The sequence below is a fragment of the Pelophylax lessonae genome (genome assembly GCF_965119305.1).
Source record: "Pelophylax lessonae genome assembly, chromosome: 3".
In the NCBI taxonomy this organism is placed as follows: Eukaryota; Metazoa; Chordata; class Amphibia; order Anura; family Ranidae; genus Pelophylax; species Pelophylax lessonae.
In genome coordinates, this window is record NC_138770.1 from 494,647,469 (window position 1) to 494,661,172 (window position 13,704).

The following is a 13,704-nucleotide window of genomic DNA, read 5'->3' on the forward strand; positions in this document are numbered from 1 at the left end:
ATGCTGCCATGCTGCTCCATGTGAATAAACGTTCACCCACAGATATCAGGCTCCAATTACTCTCCCGGTCAGGTGATATTTCCGTGTTTCCTGAGTCTATTTTGGTGCAGATCTCAGTATACATGCGGCCTGGAAGCCCCGGCCCACCAGTGCTTGGCCTGGTCCTGCATCTGGCAGAGAGGAGGAGGAATGCAGTAGGCTGGTCAGGAGTGGTGAGCGAGCTGCAGTCTCATCGGGGGGGGGGGAACACTGGCGATGGCAGGTCAGTGTGCGCTGTTCTTCCGAGTATAGCCCGCTTGCCATGGGTTCGTTATCGCTGGTGTACATGCTGTGGTACGTATCAATGGAAATGTATCGGATCCGATGTACTAACTTTTCAACATGTAATTTTTTTCCACAAGTTTTTGGAAAATATGGAAAAAACATTTTTTTTTTTTTTTTTACACAAAGTTGTCAATTTATAAGATATTTCTAAAACACTGTATGGACATACCAAGAATTACACCCCAAAATTCATTCTGCTACGCCTTAGGATGGGGATACAACATGCGTCTGATTTTTTTCACAACCTGGCCACATGGAGAGGCCCAACATCCAAGTAGCACACTCGCATAAGGCCCGGCTATTCACGGAAACCTTACAGGATAACTACATGTCGCAGTTGGTGGATTCCCCTACTAGAGAGAATGCTATCCTGGATCTATTGATCACTAATGACCCAGACATAATCTCGGAGGTAGGAGTCCAGGACAACCTGGGCTCTAGCGATCACAGGATGATCACATTTAGTATAAATAACAATATAAAAAGGCAAGTGGGGAACATAAGAACCCTAAACTTCAGAAGGGCAGACTTTCCAAAATTGTACTCATTGATGGAAAGGGTAAACTGGGACCAAACCCTGGGATCACTGACCACAGAGGAAAAATGGGAATGCTTTAGAACAATATTAAGCAAAGGCATCTTGCAGTGCATTCCTATGGGGAATAAATTTAGAAGAGACAAAGCCAAACCTGGCTGGCTAAACCGTAGCGTTAAAAAACTTATTAGGGGAAAAAAATTGGCCTTCAAGAAATATAAATCAGAGGGCACCATATCGGCCTTCCAGCAATACAAGGAGGAAAATAAGAAGTGTAAACACGAAATCAAGATGGCTAAAATCAACTTTGAGAGACAAATAGCGGAGGATAGTAAAAAAAACCCAAAGAAATTCTTTAAATATATCAACAGCAAAAAAACTAGGGCAGAGCATATTGCACACATAATTAGCGATGATGGGAGGATGGTTACAGAGGACACTGAAAAAGCAACCGTGCTGAATTCTTTTTTCTCGTCAGTCTTTACGCAGGAAAAGGAAGGGTACACTGACCATGACTGTATGGTTAGTAGTAATACACAGGACTTGCCACTATGGCTAACAGAGGGGGAAATCAGGGAAAGACTGGATAAACTTAACACAAACAAATCACCAGGCCCGGATGGCGTACATCCGAGAGTGCTCAAGGAACTCAGTATGGTTATATCTAGACCACTGTTCCTGATCTTTGCTGACAGTATTAGGACAGGAGATGTACCAGGGGATTGGAGGAAGGCTAACGTGATTCCGATATTCAAAAAGGGCCAGAGACATATCCCGGGAAATTATAGGCCTGTCAGTCTGACATCAATAATATGTAAACTTTTGGAGGGGATGATAAGGGACTATATCGTAGAGTATGCTAAAGACAAAAACATCATCAGTAGTAACCAGCACGGGTTTACAAATGGGCGATCTTGTCAAACCAATCTCTTAGCATTCTACGAGGAGGTAAGCTGTGAGCTAGATAGGGGGAGACCAGTGGATGTGGTGTACTTGGATTTCGCTAAGGCGTTTGATACAGTTCCCCACAAGCGCTTAATTTATAAAATAAGGTCTGCAGGTATCGACAGCAGGGTTTGCTCTTGGATACGGAATTGGCTAAAAGGCCGTGTCCAAAGGGTAGTAATAAACAGCGCATACTCAGACTGGTCTGAGGTAGTAAGCGGGGTGCCCCAGGGCTCAGTCCTGGGACCAACCTTGTTCAATTTATTCATAAACAGCATTGAGGACGGGATCAGTAGTTCGTTATCAGTTTTTGCAGATGACACAAAATTGGCCAGGGCAATAACTGCACAGCATGAAGCAGATATCCTACAGAATGACCTGGACAAAATTACCGAGTGGGCAACGACATGGCAAATGAGGTTTAATGTGGAGAAGTGTAAGGTTTTGCACTTGGGGACCAAAAACATAAAAACACAATACACGTTAGGAGGGGAACCCTTGGGGGAATCAAAAATGGAGAAGGATCTGGGAGTCTTAGTTGATGATAGATTAGGCAACAGCATGCAATGCCAAGCGGCAGCTTCCAAAGCCAACAGAATATTAGCATGCATAAAGAAAGGGATGTATTCCAGAGATAAGACTATAATCCTTCCACTTTATAAAACTCTGGTCCGACCGCATCTGGAGTATTCTGTCCAGTTCTGGTCGCCAGTCCTCAGGAGGGATGTGTTGGAGCTGGAGAAAGTCCAGAGAAGGGCAACTAAACTGATTAGGGGGTTGGAGGACCTTACCTATGAAGAGCGGCTGCAATCGCTCGATTTATTTTCCCTGGAGAAAAGACGTCTGAGAGGGGACATGATAGCAATTTATAAATATCTTAATGGGGATCTCAGCTTAGAAGAAAAGCTGTTCATTCGAAGGAATTGCATGAGGACTCGAGGACATACAATGCGATTAGAGGAGAAGCGTTTTAACCTCAGGCAACGTGGGGGGTTCTTTACTGTTAGGGCTACAAGATTGTGGAATTGTCTACCACAAGAGGTGGTTTCTGCGGGTAGTATGGTGACTTTCAAAAGACTCTTAGACTTACATCTCAAGGATCAGGAGATTGAGGGCTATGTTAGATGATTACAGTCACACACACCTACACAGGTTGAACTGGATGGACTATTGTCTTTATTCAACCTCACCTACTATGTAACTATGTAACTATGTAACTCAAATTTCCTGACAACCTATCAAATTTTGAAGGTCCTAAAGCACAAGGACAGTGAAAACACCCACAAAGTGACCCCATTTTGGAAAGCAAACTCTAATGTTTAATCTATGAGGCATGATGAATCTTTGGACGTGTAATTTTTTTTCCACAAGTTTTTGGAAAATGTGGAAAGAATATGTGTTATTTTTTTTTATGAAAAGTTGTCAATAAGATATTTCTAGTACACAGCATAGGCATACCTAAAATTTCACCTCAAAACACATTCTCTAACTGCTCCTGAATATGGTGATACCACATGTGAGACTTTTTTCTTTTTGTTTACTGAGATTTTATTGGAATTTTTTAATATAACAAGAGAAATAAAAGCGGTACAAAAACAAAATGTAAACAGAAGGTATTAACACACTTTGTACAAATATTGCTCCCCAAATAAAAAGTGAGAGTGGCAACATCCTTATACTGTAATAGGACTTGGATAAGGAAGACCTACAGAACATCAAATTGTAAAAGTAAGTTGAAGCATTTAAGACATAAATGTCATTTGTTCACGAAAGATGCCAAAAGAAAAACATCCAGGCAATCAAATTAATATCATGAGTTAAGAAGGGGGGAATCAGCGCTCAATTTCTATAATTGGTGGGCCACAAGACACTTCATTATCATCATTAAGATTGCAGCAGTCAGGAGTGTTGAATTTGTGTTCAGCCTTGCAGTCCTGAGTTCTGACAGCTGGTCCCAGGAGACACAAAGAAGCAATCAGCAGGTGTTGAGCTGTCTTTAGTCGGAAGACCGTGTGAGACCAGCGTGGATTGTTACTGTACAAGCTATCCCGCTGCTACTATCGGAATTCTGGGCCTGCCTCCTAAAACATGTGACAGGAACTTCCCAGGATGAATCTGTGAGGCCAGAGTTACATCACCAGTGCCACACTCAACCAGAAAGTGTCAAAACAGATGATTAAATGGCTTAGGAATACACCAAGATACAGGTCCCATGAATTAATCACACACGAATATCACTGGATGCGACTCTGTTTTATTCACCGGAACACCTTTGAACTTTTTCACTTTTTGCAATTTATATATTTATTTATTTTTGTGCACATCACTTATTGGCACATGGACTATTATTATTATTGCTGCTAGCTTTTTCCACAAGTGTTTTTGTATGCTGCTTCTTTTCCTTATTTGCACCTTTATTGTCATTTATTGATTATTCATTTGCTGTTCAGCATTTTCACAGTCACTTTTTGTGTGCTGCTCCATTGCATCTTTTGCACCTTTATTATTGATCATTTATTTTATCACTTCACCAGCACTTCAGCACCTTTGGCTTATTTGCATATTTTGGCAATATTTGATAACCTTAGCAGCTTTTTCACTATTTCAATGTTCCTTATTGCGTATTGTATTTACACATATTGTGATTTTCATCTTTCATTACTTCTGGACATTCTTCATCTACTTTAAGTGTCTTGTGGCCCACTAATTATAGAAATTGAGCGCTGATTCCCCCCTTCTTAACTCTTGACCAGTATGTCGTGACACTACTACAATCGGCTGCTAATTTCGGTGCTCCACTTTTTCTTCTTCTTTTTAATTAATTATTCATTTACCTCATTGGTAGCGCATTGGTGCCTCCCACTTTTCCAAATTAATATCATGCAGTCTAAACTACCAATGTTCTAGCGATTCAATGAAATAACTGAAAGAGATTAGCAAGAGGCCTGGCGCAAAAAAAAAGGGAAGGGGGGAGGGGATCAAAAAATAGGCATCCATGGCCTACACTGTTCATCCAGAGCTTACTGGAGCACAACAAGGTGGGAAGGAACATGTAGAGGCTGGAAGCAGGGAGAATAGAGAAAGAGAGAGAGAAAGAATGAAAATAGAGAAGGGAAGGAAATGGGCATCCCAGGGGTTTTAAGCTGTACTATGTGGAACCATCGCAGTTCTAGGAATCGGGAGGTCATTGAGGTGGGAAGTGGTTCATCAAGGGCTGCCAAGTCCGTTGAAATTTGTCATACTTGTCTTTGAGGATCAAGGATCATCGTAACTCTTTTGTTAATGAGCGTGCCCTGAACCCGACGGGTTTTTAACCTCTTCAAAAGGTAAGAAGTGGTGTTTTCCATGACTGGGCTATAGTTTGTTTCCTTGCCATTAAAATGTAAGTAATTAGGGTGTGTTCCCAGCGGGTAACGTCTGTGATAGATTTATTTAAACGTGCTTCCTATGGGTCTCTCTATAGATTCACATTGAAAACTTTATCGACCAATATGTATACCCTAATCTATAACCTCTGGACTTTGGGGCATGTCCACCAAATGTGTTTCATACCACCCAAGTCTGGGCATCCTTGGAAGCAGTTGGACAAATACAATGGTAGACATTTCTCAAACCTAGCTGGGGTAATAAAAACAAGACATGACTTTGAAAGAAGAAAGGGCCAAGACATGAGTGGATTTAAACAGGGCCTTCCACATTTTGAGCTAGTCGCAGGGTTGTGGAGCAGAACCAAGGTCTTTTGCCCATTTGTCACAGTACATAGGGTTTTCGATCTAGTATTGTTCAATCAATACAGAGGAATATAACAAAGAGATCAGACCCTGAGTGGTAGGGTTGGTTCGACATCTGGTCTCGAAAGCAGTGGACAATAATGGGTGTTCATGATGTTTGATAAGGGATTCCAAAAAGTGGCAAATTTTTATATATTAAAAACGTTCCAATTCGGGGATCTCATAAGAATCCCTCCCGTTGTAAGGTAAACCAGATTCCTAGCACCAGAAAACCAGTGTGAGCTTATGCTAATATTCGTGAGCATTGTTCACATGCTAATACTTCTAGGCAAAGATGTACTATTCCTGTTCAATGTGCTCATATTTGTTTGCGCACTCGCACACACGCAGGCAAACGTGCACATACGAATTAGCATGCATACTTGGCACCCAGCTGCCTATTTAAACTGGCCTGTCAACATAAGCAGTTGCTAAATGGTCTTCAGCTTGTACCTGTATTCCTGTGACCTGATCTATTGAACCTGCTTACGTGTGTATGACCTTGCTTGCTCCTAGACTCTGCCTTTGCTCATACATTAACCTTGTTCACCTGATCTCTCTGACCTTAGCCTGTTTACTGGACTTGTCTTTGCCTGCTGATTCTGTACTGAGCTGCCTGGCTGTTGCCAACCTTAGCCTGCTTCCTGGACCTGCTTTACCAGCTGACTTGGTCTTTTGTTACCCGGCTGCCACTGGTCACTGCCTGCATATCAGTTCTGCTACCATCTCCTGCTCTGGTGCCAAGCTGCTTCAGTATCCTGTTCCTAGGACTGTGCCCCCCAGCTTCTTCCACTTATGTGCAGACTTCACTAGCCAGCTACTTAGCACTTGTGCCACTCTGTGCCCTCACACTCTGTCTCCACCTTCAGGAGTGTTGGGCAGGAGGTGCAAGAGATGGCTCCACAACATTCCAGTTGTCACCAGGTACGTGATACCTGTAAGTATTGGTATGAACAGATTCCTATAGCCATGAGCAAAGAACAGACCGTGGTGAGACCCATGTGTTTCCACCATTGAAAGTGTCTGGGATTCTCCAACTTATGTGGGAACGTAGGACAATTGAGCAATGGTAAGAGGGGGAGGTTGGGGGATATCAGACGTGCAAGGTATTTAATGGAGTCCCAGACCGAGAGCGTATGGGGGAAAAATTTGGGTTTAGAGGTTCAGGACAGTGCACGGGAGGAATCCATGGTATAGAAGGAGGAATTGGGTCAACATTCAAGACATCAATAAGTCCATATGGTGTATAAGGTCCATAGGGGTGCCGAATTACCCACATGTAGTTAGGCGATGGGAGCGATCTGGGTTGCTTTGTAATAGTGTGCAATATTGGGAACTCCCAACCCTCTCCTAACTTTGGAGTGTACAACAGGGACCTATTGACCTGCGGTCTGGTCCTACCTCAAATTAATTTTAAGATACGACATTGAAGAAAGCGAAGGACATGAGGGGGAACAACTATAAAATTTTGGAAGGAGGGACATTTTGATAGCATCAAAAATATGACCCATCCCTGAGATTTGGGGAATGTACCAAGTATCTAGCAGGCGTGTCAGAGAAGATATAAGAGGGGGATAATTAGCAGCATATAAGGAATGGAAAGAGGGGGTAAGATGAACCCCCAAGTACAGTATCGAGGATGTCCACTGGAATGGGAATTGTACTTGCAAAGATTAATAAAGGGAATCAGGTAAAGAAAAGTTGATATGAAGACCTGAAATGGTTGCAAAGTTACCCATTAGGGAAAGAACATTTGAAGAGGAGACATAAATAAACGTGTCATGTGCAAACATTGCCAGCTTGTGGGATACTCCCGGCAACTCTACACCCCCTATGTTTGGATTAGCAGTTATATGGGCCACAGAGGTTCTAGTGCGATAATGAACAAGAGCGGGGACAAGGGACAGCTTTGCCTCGTGCCTCTAGCGATAGAAAAAGTGGAAGACTCATAACCTATGTATTTCACAGAGGCTGAAGGGAAGCTATAAAGGGAGTCAAACTAAGGTAAAAACCCGTCACCCAGCCCTCTATGATGTAATACTACTCGCAGATAGGTCCAGGAAAGAGTGTCAAAGGCTTTGCGAAGGTCCAAAGAGAGAAACATAAGCTGCTGCGACCTTTGATGTGCATAGTGAGTAAGAAGGATCGCGCGTCGGATGTTATCCACTGCCTCTCTCAAAGTGGTGAAACCCAGCTGATCCTTGTTAATTAAGGCATGAAAGACGTGCTAGACTTTTTCATAGTCTAGCCACACAGAGGGGCCCCACATCCAATAAGCACCTTTAGGCGTTCTAGGGGCAAAAAATGCACATCTCATTTCTTGACTATCTATCACATTTTTAGAGGCGCTGGAGCACCAGTACAGTGGAAACACCCAGACAATGACCACATTTTGGAAAGCAAACAGCCAAGGTATCTTCTAAGAGGCAGGTTGAGTCTTATGAAGATTTCATTATTTTGCCATAAGTTTTTGGGAAATGTGGAAAGAAAATAAAAGTGTGGTTTTTGTTTTTTTTTTTGTTCAAAGTTGTCAATTAATAAAATATTTCCAATACACAGCATAGGCATACTTAAAATTACACCTCAAAACACATTCTGCTACTCCTCCTGTGTATGGCAATACCACGTGCCAGACTTTTTCATAGCCTAGTTAAACAAAGGGTAAAAAAAAAAAAAATTACCCGTGGTTTTAGTAGAGCAGTTGTCCGCAGAGGAGCGCATTGGTCAAGGAAGCAGGCAGAGATGTAGTCAGCAACAGCCAAAGGAATTGTCCTGGCAGGAATATGGTCCATAAACAGGCCAGGGTCAGTACATGCAGTGATATGATCAGCACAGCCAAAGATTTGGTCCAGGCAGCATTCAGGAACATGATCCAAAAAAAGACCAGGGTCAGTACAGGCAAAGATATGATCAGCAGAGCCAAAGTATTGGTCCAGGCAGCAGGCAGGAACATAGTCCATAAAAAGTTATGGGTCAATACAAGCAGCAGGCAGAGATATGGTCAGCACAGCCAAAGTGTTGGTCCAGGCAGCAGGCAGGGACATCAGACTTAGGGCCTTGGTCAGGTAAAACCTGGGCACAGGGGTAAAGGCTTTTTCCAAACCAAATCTTAACAAAGCCTCCGGACTCCAGACCTTGATCAGGGAATTACAACACCTGTAAAAATTCAAAAACTGTTTTTCTCTACTTGAAACACTACTTTGAAGCCCCTAACAAATGTGAGACCCCTGTGTTATCTTCAATCCCACTACCACAGTAGTTGGGTAAAAGATCAGTTCTCCCCCCCATTAAAGAGGAAGTAAACCCTCCTCTGCAACCTTTACCTATAGGTAAGCCTATGATAAGGCTTACCTATAGGTACTGTAAATATCTCCTAAACATGTACCGTTTAGGAGATATTTACCTTACATGCAGCCAGTGACATCACTGGCGCATGCGCTCTGAAGGAACGGCCGCTGGTGCCGTTCCTTCAGAGCCATGTGCCGTGACTGTCGGCTCCCGCGCGCGTGCGCGGGAGTGACACCACCGCGGCTCCAGCCAATCAGATGGCCGGAATCCCGGAAGACGGGCGACTGAACATGTCGCCCGTCATAGAGGTAAGGGGGCGGCACGGCGGGGGCTCGTTGTAAGGTAAATATTTCATAATGCATACTAGCTCATTATGTGTTTCTCTTTCAGGTTAAAAAAAAAAAAAATGTTTGGTTTTACAACCTCTTTAACCGATAATAATCATGGATGCACTTAGGCTTTTGGATGGGACCACATCTTCCGTGAATTTCCACCAAAGTGTAATTTTGGATGGCGGGCAAGGTGTATACATCTCTCTATCCCTACACTTCATGGTCAATGTTGTGGGAAGCTCTTCCTGTTTGTTTGCGTTGTACCTCAATCCAGTTTTATAGATAGAGATGATCTAGGTAGATGTGATACCACCTTTTTGAATAGTGAAAATGCAACGTCCCCGACAATTTTTCCACTTGTGCGGATGTAGGTTGGGCGCTTAGGGAGCTGTAGCTGGGAATCTTTGCCTACTTGCAACTGCAAGGCATCCACATAGCCTATGGCTCTATCACAATGTGTAGAGCTTCACTCCATATCTGGCCCTTTTTACTGGGAATGTACTGCTTGATTCAAAGCCTGCCAGTCAAATGGATAAGGGATTCGTCTACACAGATGTTTTTGTCAGGGACATACAATTCATCAAATCTCTGGGGAAAATAAAATAAATTATTAGGCAAATTTTGTAGAGCTTTTTTTATTAGCCTGGCTGCTTTTAGGGAGGACACAGTGTATTATTGCTGAAATGGAAGAAGTGCATGATCATGTCAAAGTATGACCTGGCCATACAGTATCTCACAAAAGTGAGTACACCCCTCTCATATTTGTAAATAATTTATTATATCTTTTCAAGTGACAACACTGAAGAAATGACACATTGCTATAATGTAAAGTAGTAAGTGTACAGCTTGTATAACAGTGTAAATTTGCTGTCCCCTCAAAATAACTCAACACACAGCCATTAATGTCTAAACCGCTGGCAAGAAAAGGGAGTACACCCCTAAGTGAAAATGTCCAAACTGGGCCCAAAGTGTCAATATTTTGTGTGGCCACCATTATTTTCCATCACTGCCTTAACCCTCTTGGACGTGGAATTCACCAGAGCTTCACAGGTTGCCACTCCTCTATGACGACATCATGGAGCTGGCGGATGTTGGAGACATTGTGCTCCTCCACCTTCCATTTGAGGGTGCCCCACAGATGCTCAATAGGGTTTAGGTCTGGAGACAAGCTTGGCCAGTCCATCACCTTTACCCTCAGCTTCTTCAGCAAGGCAGTGGTCATCTTGGAGGTGTGTTTGGGGTTATTATGTTGGAATACTGCCCTACGGCCCAGTCTCAGAAGGGAGGGGATCATGCTCTGCTTCAGTATGTCACAGTACATTGTTCCCTCAATGAACTGTAGCTCCTCAGTGCCGGCAGCACTCATGCATCCCCAGACCACCATGCTTGACTGTAGGCAAGACACACTTGTCTTTGTACTCCTCACCTGGTTGCCACCACACACACTTGACACCATCTAAACCAAATAAGATTATCTTGGTCTCATTAGACCATAGGACATAATTTCAGTGATCCATGTCCTTTGCTTGTCTTCAGCAAACTGTTTGCGGGCTTTCTTGTGCATCATCTTTAGAGGAGGCTTCCTTCTGGGACGACAACCATGCAGACCAATTTGATGCAGTGTGCAGCGTATGGTCTGAACACTGACAGGCTGACCCCCACCCCTTCAACCTCTTCAGCAATGTCGGCAGCACTCGTATGTATATTTCCCAAAGACAACCTCTGGATATGATGCTGAGCATGTGCACTCAACTCCTTTGGTCGACCATGGCAAGGCCTGTTCTGAGTGGAACCTGTCCTGTTAAACCGCTGTGTGGTCTTGGCCACCGTGCTGCACCTCAGTTTCAGGGTCTTGGTAATCTTCTTATAGCCTAGTCCATTTATGTAGAGCAACAATTCTTTTTTTCAAATCCTCAGAGAGTTCTTTGTCATGAGGTGCCATGTTGAACTTCCAGTGACAAGTATGAGAGAGTGATAGCGATAACACCAATTTTAACACACCTGCTCCCCATTCACTTCTGAGACCTTGTAACGCTAATGAGTCACATGACACTGGGGAGGGAAAATGGCTAATTGGGCCAAATTTGGACATCTTCACTTAGGGGTGTACTCACTTTTTTGCCAGCGGTTTAGACATTAACCAGTTGCCGACCACCCACCGCAGATATACTGCGGCAGGGCGGCTCGGCTGCGCAAAATCACGAATATCTGCGTGACTTCTTGCATGCTATCTCGGCTAACGGAGGCAATCGCCGCTGACCTCCGTGATCGTCAGAGAAACTGACAGAAGACCCGCCTGCTTATGTTAACAAAGCAGGTGAGTCTTCTGTCACACAGGCCGGGAGAGATCAGGAGATTCACCAAAGCTAAAAAAACCCTTCTCTCTGTACCTGTCACAGAGCCATTCTCCCACACAGTAAGTAAGCATAGTTAGGCATTCATTAACCCCTTTGATCAACCACAGTGTTAACCCCTCCCTGCCAGTGTCATTTTTACAGTAACAGAGCATATTATTTAGCACTGATTACTGAATTAATGTCACTGGTCTCCAAAAAGTGTCAAAAATGTCAGTTAGGGGTCCGATCTGTCCGCTGCAATGTTGCAGTCCCACTAAAAATCGCAGATCGCCGCCATTACTAATAAAAATAAAGAAAGAAAAAGTCAAATAATCTATCCTGTAGTTTGTAAATGCTATAACTTTTGCGCCAACCAATTAAAATACGCTTTTTGGGATTTTTTTTTTACCAAAAATATGTAGCAGAATACAAATTGGCCTAAACTGATAAAAAAAATTATTTTTTTCATTGGGAATGTTTTATAGCAGAAAGTAAAAAATATTGTGTTTTTTCCCAAATTGTTGCTCTTTTTTTGTTTATAGCGCAAAATATAAAAACCGCAGAGGTGATCAAATACTACCAAAAGAAAGCTCTATTTGTGGGAAAAAGGACATCAATTGTATTTGGGTACAGCGTTGCATGACCGCACAATTTTTCGTTAAAGTAACGCAGTGCACAATCGAAAAAAATGGTCTGGTCATGAAGGGGGTAAAACCTTCTGGAGCTGAAGTGGTTAATGGCTGTGTGTTGAGTTATTTTGAGGGGACAGCAAATTTACACTGTTATACAAGCTGTACACTCACTACTTTACATTGTAGCAAAGTGTCATTTCTTCAGTGTTGTCACATGAAAAGATATAATAAAATATTTACAAAAATGTGAGGGGTGTACTCACTTTTGTGAGATACTGTAACTGCTGAATAATTGGGCATGTGATGAATGGGACTGGTAGACCAGTAAACATGTACTTAATTTTTTTGTTTCGTAAGTCCCATGTTAATTGTGAGGCCCAAAAATAATTTGAACTCCTCCACTGTGAGACGTCTTCATTGAAACAGATGGGCATGGGATCAATAGGGGTTATTTGCAATGTATTGCTTGGCAAAAAGATTGGTCTGGTCCACAATCACCTGAAAAAAATGTCAGTAAAAAAAAAAAAAAATGGGAGAATATTTTTCAGTGTTGACTTGAACACCCGGCTGTGTACAGTAAAAGGGGGGCTGTAGTGGATCCTGAGTTGGAAAGCAGCCATAATGGGTTCTCAATAGGGATGATCGAACGGTTCGAACATTGACTGTTCGAGGTTCGGCCGAATTCCGAACTTTTTGCTGAAAAAGTTCAGATTTTGGCAACCAGAACCGACCAAAATGCAATGGGACAGGAAATGGGCTTTAAAAGCCCGCGATTGGACCAGAACCATCAGTAAAAGCCAATTGAGGGGGCAGGAGAATGCTAGGAATGTGATTGGAGTGACTAGGGGGTCCAGAGGCCAATCATTAGTAAATACGCCCGCCAATATATAAGATAGCCCCGCCAAATTCCTAGCATTGTAATACAGGGACGTGGAAGAGAGTGGAAGCAGTTCTGTTACTTCTGCTTCAAAGTGTCATTTAGCAATTATTAGTGTGAGGAAAGGGATAGCTAGTGTAGTTGGGGTACTATTTTCCACTATAGTTAGATTTAATAATCTAGTTTCTGTAGGGAAAGTGTTAAAGCGGAGTTCCACCCTGGATTTTTTTTTTTTAATACCCCCGGGACAGTCAGGGCTAGTACATTCCACAATGGCTAGCCTCTGATCTGTCCCGGGTTGCACTTACCTGTTAGGACAAATACTTACCTTGAAAACGTCTTGTCCAGCGCTGCCATCTCAGATGTGGGCAGCTTGAAGCCAGCGAGATCCCCTTCGGCGTCTTCTTCCGCCTTCTTCGGTCCCACGATGCTCTGCGCCGGCCCCGACGTCACTTCCGGGTCGCGCGCGTCATCCCTCTACAGCTTCTGGGCATGCCTAGAAGCTGTTTAGAAGGGGATGACGCGCGCGACCCGGAACTGACATCGGGGCCGGTGCAGGCGCAATGATTCCTGGGAGCTATGACGTTCAGCTCCCAGGAATCATTGCAGAGCCAGGAAGTGACGACGGGCCGCGGCCGAGGAAGGAGGAAGAGGGAAGTAAGGTA